This window comes from Lycium barbarum, chromosome 4 (genome assembly GCF_019175385.1).
Source record: "Lycium barbarum isolate Lr01 chromosome 4, ASM1917538v2, whole genome shotgun sequence".
NCBI classification, from domain to species: Eukaryota; Viridiplantae; Streptophyta; class Magnoliopsida; order Solanales; family Solanaceae; genus Lycium; species Lycium barbarum.
Window position 1 is genome coordinate 49,330,391 of NC_083340.1, and position 8,055 is coordinate 49,338,445.

Sequence of the window (8,055 nt, forward strand, 5' to 3'; positions counted from 1 at the left end):
AATTTAGTGGTAAATTTAAAGGTTATCTAAAAATCACCCTCGACCAGTAGATATTTTGCTTCAAGTCTTAGGTCACTCTCATGTCATTTTTTGAAGGGCTAGCTGGATTTGCACTTTCGTTTTCCAAATCAACAACATTGTAAAAGCACATCTTCACCCAGAGAGAAGATATGGAAACCAGAAGAAAAAAAAAATCTTACATCTGTAGATTTCTAAAACTATATATCCAGTTCTCTGTCCAACCAAGAAAATCAATGTCAAAACTCACGCAACTAACCAAATGTTCCAAGGTTTACTCATAAAAAGAATGAATCTGGCGAAGAAATTCATCAAGTGTCAACAGTGTAAATGCTAAATAATTGTAATAAACTGGCATTGTGCACTCAATAATTGCTTATATTAACCACTTGAAACTGTTGAACCATGCATGTCCAAAAATATTTGGGTGAAAATTCTGCATTAGGAGACTCATCAAAAAGGTATTTAGCTCTTATTTTCAATCAGACGCTATTTAGGATCTACAGAGAAGTAACACCTTCATATTAAATTGCCTTGATATATACTTAAGAGTACAATTGAAAAAGTTTCAATTTTTCATTCTGTTTTTCCCTAGCAAGAACATACTCCACATTTCAATAACCTGCATTAGGTTTATAAGCTAATCATCGTTGCTACTAATTGGATCAACTATTCCAGCTAACTATTGAGTATGTTTCCCTTTTTTTCTCGAGAAACAAATTAGAGGAATTCTGATAGATCATAAGAAATTAAGCATCAGATCTAACAACTAGCAAATCTAAAACCAAACCTCAATTGATTCAACAACAAACAATCCATATAGATATATATTTCACTAAATAATTGTCTAAACAACAAGAACAACTAATTCAACCAATGCATAATTAAACACCAAAACTTATTATTCTAGTCCAATGCTATTTACTTCCTCCAAGGCTACCAAACTCGTCCCAAAACTATTCAAATTCAACTATCAATAGCTGAAAAACAACTCTGTGATCGAGCAAGACCTCCTCTGCTTGACCTCGGCGAATCCAAGCTCCTCAGCAACAACTGCTTCACCGCTGATATCAACTCGTCTGTCGGATTGGGTGGCAGACTTTTTGCTCTGAATTTCTTGCAAAATGTCATGTGTCGATTCAAAGCTTCATCTCTTCCGATCCTTGTCTCCGATGTCTTCGATCTCATCATCTCGTCCTTCACCGCCTCTGCGCATAGTCCACATATCCACCTCCCTTGGTTCCGTTCCCGAACTCTCGCTATGTACGCCTCTGTACACTCCTCCGTCAATCCACAGCACTCGCACTTTGCAAATTGCACTTCATTTTTCATCTGAGGTTCGGTACTGGTCACATTCGCCGACTCTTTCCTCATCATTGTTGCTGCCGTTGCCTCAAATCTCTCACTTGAAACAATACGCTTTACTTCAGGGTGGGGAATTGAATACTCATCAACAAGGTGAAAGCTCAGAGCTACTGGGAATTGAGATTCCCCTTCAACAAATATATACACATACAGAACATAACCGTTTCGGAACTTCAAAATTGAAACAAAATAAGTACTATTAATGCAGTATCTCGTGAATAATTTCAGAATCAAAATCTATAACAAAAAACAAAAGCAGAAAATTACATAAATCTGGAGAGAATTTTACCGTATGCTGGAATCTCGCTGATTTATATGAATCTTTTAGATACTCTTAAAATCTTCTTAGATTAATAATCCTCCGAATGTAAAGCTAGAAACGTATGCTATTTGGATTCTTTATCTTTCTTTCTCCCACTCGCCTTCTTGTTCAACAATCTCTCCACCGATGATTAATCGCTTGAATATCATATGCATTTCAGAGCCTTGATTGGCTCCTACAAATGATTACCTGAACTTCAGTGTTTCAACCAAACACGACCTTAGTAGAGAGAGCAAATTGAGTTGTTCATCTCATTGATTTTCTTTTACACCCCCCATGACCTATATATACAGAGAGAGGGAGAGATTACGGCGATTTAAAAAAATAAATAGAAGTTAAATTAAGATTTTTACTGACATTTTTACTAAGTATATGGACAAAAGAGAGAGTAAAATAATTTGTGTGATCCAATGATTGTCGTAAAAGTAGTCCATGTCAGAGTTTTGGTGGCTGCCTCAAGTAGTAGATATCGTGTACACTACGGACCACAAAAAATTGGTGAGCCCTTGCTTATCAGATGTCAGCAGAGTCCAAAATCAATTGAAACTCTCAAGTTCCGACAAAACGCAACCAAAGATAATTCCAAAACAAAAAACAATTGGATGTAAAGTTGATCTGCTTTCATTCTTAGTTTTGATACTTTGTTATGATCCTATAACTAGAGGTATGATGCAATGGAAACCTAAAGTATATTACTATATGTTTAGAAGTAGTCATCTATGTTCACAAATTTATCGCGTCTTACTGTTTAGTAATATAAAAAAAAAATCATAGTAAGTGTAGGTTCAATTCTTACAATTTTCTTAAATCTAACTATTCTTTTTTATTCCCATGTGTAATAAAAAGAATTATGTTAAGAAAAGATTTTAGATTGCGACGGTACAACAGGCTACGTAATATCAAAATCAATTGTATCTAATCAATATTATTATTTTTAGTATCCGTATAAGTTTTGATGAAACATATGGAAAACAAGAGTGTTAATTAATTTAAGAATAAAATATGAACAAGATTTCCTTAATCAGTCAATCATTTTTCTGTTTTTTAAATTCTCTCACCAAAACAACCACAATTTCTTTAACTTGGTTTATATATATGTATCGCATTTGGCCTTTTTCTGCTCTCAAGTTTCTTTTTCACAAATGAATTGAGTTAACTTCACGTTACTTGACCTACTTGACTTGAAATTCTAAATATGCTTATCAGGAAATAAAGAAATATCATGTAAGTTATTAAAATTTGGCTTTGTCCGATCATATATATATATAAAAATGAATTGTCTTATTTTATCGTGAGAACGTTAAAGGATTAAATATAAGTCCTATTTTTTGCTATGTTTAGAAATTTAAAAAATTGCATAGATAGATACTACGTTTGCTTTAATTCAATAGTTTTCTGTAAAGGGAGGATATCATATATTCAGAAGATCAATAATATCTAATCAAGAAACAAGTGTGACATTGCTTGTCGTTGTCTAAAACATGATATATTTCGTTTGATTGTAAGTCTTGTTTCCTTGTAGTGCATGGCAGGATGTCTAATAAGTCTTTGATTCAAGCCTTTTAGAGAAGTGTCACGAAAGGTATATCTATGAAATTTTCTAATAGTAACACGATATGTATGGAGTATGGTTAGGGGGAAAAATTACTCACACCGATTTATGTAAACTAATTAATGTATATACAACAAGTGTCATGTGTGTGTATGAATTTTATTAGTTAACTATATATGGTTGCTTGATATATTTTAATTTTTACTTTACTTTGTAATTCTCAAAGTTAATTGTTCAATTTTGGTATAAATATCAGGTAAGTAATTCACTTCTTGTAGTGTACGCTACTTAACAATTTATTAACTTATCGTACGGACGGAGCTAAAACATGCAAATTCCTAATAACTAAAACTTAGAATCTAGTCAAATAAGTTATTCCTTAAATTTATTAACATTATTATATATTAATTAAAATATGTATGAAGTGCTTCAATCAAATTTGAATACGATGCTTGATAGCATGTGATTACATTTCGCGGAATGACATTGATATACACTTTAGGTTCATTTGTTTTTCTTTCTTTTCTTGTCGATTTAATCAAGTACATAGAAGCATAGCGTAAGGTGTTCACGATTTGGTTAAAAACTGATCCAAACCGAAAAGCATAACCAAATCGATATTTACTTAGGTTAGGTTTGGTTTTGAATTTTTAAAAATCGATAATATTTTGTTTGGTTTTGGTTTTACTAAAAGCAAACCGAAGAAAAAATCGAACCGAACCGACAAATTTTATACATAATTATAATTATATATATGCAATATATTTTTTTATAAATAGTTTTAAATAATTTATATACTTTTTAAGCAGAATTTTATTTATCCCTAGTAGGCTAATGAACTTTATATCTAAGCCAATTTTAAAAAAGAAATCCATGAATTCAAATTCATTTACTCAAAGAAACAACTATATGAGATTTACCTAGATTTATTTTTTGTATTTCTTATAAAATTTATTTACTTAATTAAAATCATAAATCCTAAGACATTTTCTCCATAATGCAAGAAACTATAGCCACCACAATAAGAGGAATAACGGATTATAAGTTGAAAAATGATAGAAAATTCTCTCCTAATTGTAGGAAAAAAACATGAAAGAGAGAAATATCATTAATTTTCTTAAAAACCGAACCAAACTGAACCAAACTGATGGATATGTACTGTATTTGGTTTGATTTGATTTTACTCTATACTATATTAAAAGCACGAAGGGCCTTAGAAATGTTGATTCAACTTTTTGTTTTTCATCAAAAGACTCTACAATAGAAAAGTTGTCATTTACTATACATAATCGTTAATAATATATATTTTTTGAAAAAATAAAAAAACTCACTAATATTTTTGGGAGGCCTAGTTTTGGAAGGACTCATAAGCCCCAATTTTTGGAAGGACTCATAAGCCGTGTAAAATAACAAAACCTAAATAAAGCTTTTAGGTTTTAAAGGTAATCCCTCGCTATTATTTCTCATCGGTCACCCAATATAATTAGTCTTCTCTAATGTGCATGGCAATGTTCCTTTTATGCTTGCAGAGCAGGTATGTCACAGTCAGCAGTCCATGTGTAATGAACATGCGAACACGGCAGAGCCAAGTGCGTTGAAGCGGGTTCGTTAGTGAAAAATTTACATTATATATACAGGGTTAAAAATATTTTTATGCATATATAATAGATGTTGAATAGGAACAAGCTTTTGGTTGAGAACAGAAGGTCTTCCTAAGAATTTTGTACTCAATTTTAAATTTGATTCTATTATTTTTTTTATTCCTATAGATTTAGTACTTTTGTTTCTTTATTATGGAGATCGAGCACTGCTTTATTTTTTGTATAATTTGTTAGTTTTCAGGAAAATGAGTATTGACTTGATTCTTTGTGAATTTTGTTTCAGGTGAATACAAGAATCATCGCCTTCTACTAATGGAGGTTGGCCTCGATCAAATAATTGCGATGTTGAGCAACTCTAAATTTGATTCTATTATTTTTTTATTCTTATAGATTTAGTAGTTTTTTTTTTATTACAGTGATCGAGCACTGCTTTATTTTTTATTTTTGTATAATTTGTTAGTCTTCAAGATAATGAATATTGACTTGATTTTTTGTGAATTTTGTTTTAGGTGAATACTAGAATAACCTCCTTCTACTAATAATGGATGTCGGCCTCGATCAAATAATTGCAATATTAAGCAATTTTAAATTTGATTCTATTGTTTTTTTATTCCTATAGATTAAGTACTTTTTTTTTTTTTTTTTTTACAGTGATTGACTACTACTTTATTTTCGTTTTAATTTTGTATAATTTGTTAGTCTTCGGGATAATAAATATTGACTTGATTTTTTGTGATTTTTGTTTTAGTTGGATACTAGAACCATCGACTTCTACTAATGGAGGTTTACCTCGATGTGTAATGGACATGCGACCACGGCGGAGCCAAGTGGGTTTAAGTGGTTCGTCAGTGAAACGTTACACGATATATACAAGGTTAAAATGATTTTTTATTTATATATAATAGACGTTGACCCGCGAGCCGCGGCGTTTCCATTCCTATAGATTTAGTATTTTTGTTTCTTTATTACGGTGATCGAGCACTGCTTTATTTTTTGTTTTAATTTTGTATAATTTGTTGGTTTTCATGATAATGAGTACTCATTTGATTCTTTGTGAATTTTGTTTCAGTGAATACTAGAATCATCGCTTTATACTAATGGAGGCTGGCCTCGATCAAATAATTGCGATGTTGAGCAACTTTAACTTTGATTCTATTATTTTTATTTTTTTGAAAGTAAAAGAATTACCATTATTTTTCTTTTGAGCCGATGGTCTATCGGAAACAGCCTCTCTACCCCATAAAGGTTGAGGTAAGGTCTGCGTACATCTTACTCTCCCTAGACCCCACTCGCGGGATTACACTGGGTATGTTGTTGTTTTGGAGTACTTTTTGACAATAACTGGCATAGGAATTCCTTTCTGACAATAACTGGCATAGAAATCCTTTTTAGCTTTGAATAAAACCTTAGTAATTCTTCTTAAGATAACAATCTCAGTCCAAAAATTATAATCCGTTCAAACCATTCATATTTGATTAATGAGCTCATTTTTGTTCTTTCGTGTTTGTTTAAGACTTACCCTCTGTTTGGATGGTTGTTTCCCGTGGTTCATTAATGTACAGTATGGTATGGTACAGTATGGTGTTGTATTGTATTTTACTGTATTAATGAAAATAATGTTTTGATAGACTGTATCGTTTGTTGTTGTTTAATAACATTTGTATTGTTTGGTTTGACTGTATGGTACTGTATAATAACTTGTAAGTTTACTAAAATACCCTTAACTCTTAGTTATATATATATATATATATATATATATATATATATATATATATATATATATATATTAATAAAACTCAAATAAAGAATAAAATAGGAACTTTAAAAAATAAGTAGGTAGTGAGTGGGGGTGGTGGAGGGGTGGGTGGTGTGAGGTTGGTGGTTGTGGGATGGGGGTGGACGTAGTGGCTAGTAGGGCGGAGGTGGGTAGTGGTGAGGGGTAGTGGGTGGTGGAGGGTGGGTGGTGTGAAGTAGGTGGTTGTGGGATGAGGATGGGGGTAGTGGGTGGTAGGGTTGGGGTGAGTGGTTGTGGGGGTGGGGTTGGGTGGTGGTGAGGGGTAGTGGGTGGTGGAGGGGTGGGTGGTTGTGGGCTAAGGGTGGGGGTGGGGGTGAGTGGTAAGGTGGGGGTGGGATGGATAATGGAAGGTGTAGGTGGGGGTGAGTGGTAGGGTGGGGGTGGGGTGGGGTGAATGGTGGAAGGTGGGGTATAATGGGAAAATGAAATACATAACCACGGAAAAACCACCAAATCTGTGGTTACAAAAATTGAGACTTTTCATGGTTATATAACCATGGGATAAACCACGGGTTTACAACACCATACCACATAATTTTAAGAACAATGAAAACAAACATGATTTCGTACAAAACCATACATTAATGAACCATGGGAAACCACCATCCAAACAGGGGGTTACAGTTATGTTCGATAATGTGAGAAACCAAATATTAAAGTAGTTCATGAATAATATTAAGTTAGTTCGAAGAATTAACTCTAGGTGACTAAAAAGTCTTCAAATTACTAAAGGTGACGTGTAGGGCCCACCCCACATCAAAACCCAATTAAATTTGGGATTAAGAAGATTGGGGTCCAAAATGTAATTTTTAAAACTTCTTAATCTTTTACAAACTACAGAAAAACTCACCCATTATACTAAAATACCCACCCAATATTCAAAACTTCCCAAACCGTTCCTCCCCACAACTCCCTCGCACTTCTTCCATATTTCAAAATCAAAATTCCCAAGCAAACAGTTAATCTCCTTCACTTGGACGTCTCTCATCTCTCCTCTTTTCTTGTCATCTTCTTCTTCACCCTCGTCTATAAGTGTCGCTGCTGCTGCTTCTTCTTTAATATCAAGGTAAAGTTTTTGTTTCACTTGTTTCAAAAGTTATTTGGTAGAAATTGATGATTTTGGTTGTAGAAAAAGAAGAAGAAGAACATGGGTTTGTCTTCAATGTTGTTTATTTTGTTGTTCCTTGTTCGAGAAACCCTTATTTAGGGTATTTGTTTGACTTGTTGGGGTTTTTGGGTTTGTAAATAGCGTACATTGTTCTCAAATTATGGTTTTTTGTGATGTTTTTGTTCTTGTTCTCCTTAAGATTTCGAAAAAATTGCTTGCAATCTTGTTGACTTTTTCGAACAGATGAGTAAGTTGCTGCAGCAACTTCAGCACTTGTTTGACAGTTGCAGACAG

The 8,055-nt window shown here is 33.0% G+C and overlaps 1 long non-coding RNA gene across 1 annotated transcript; it reads right to left on the reverse strand.

Moving 5' to 3' along the window:
- Window positions 1-813: 813 nt before the first annotated feature.
- LOC132636007 (uncharacterized) lies at window positions 814-2,223 on the reverse strand. Its single transcript, XR_009580904.1, has 2 exons — window positions 1,673-2,223; window positions 814-1,554 (listed from the first exon to the last, which is right to left on the reverse strand). It is a non-coding gene; the product is annotated as an uncharacterized LOC132636007 (long non-coding RNA).
- Window positions 2,224-8,055: the final 5,832 nt, after the last annotated feature.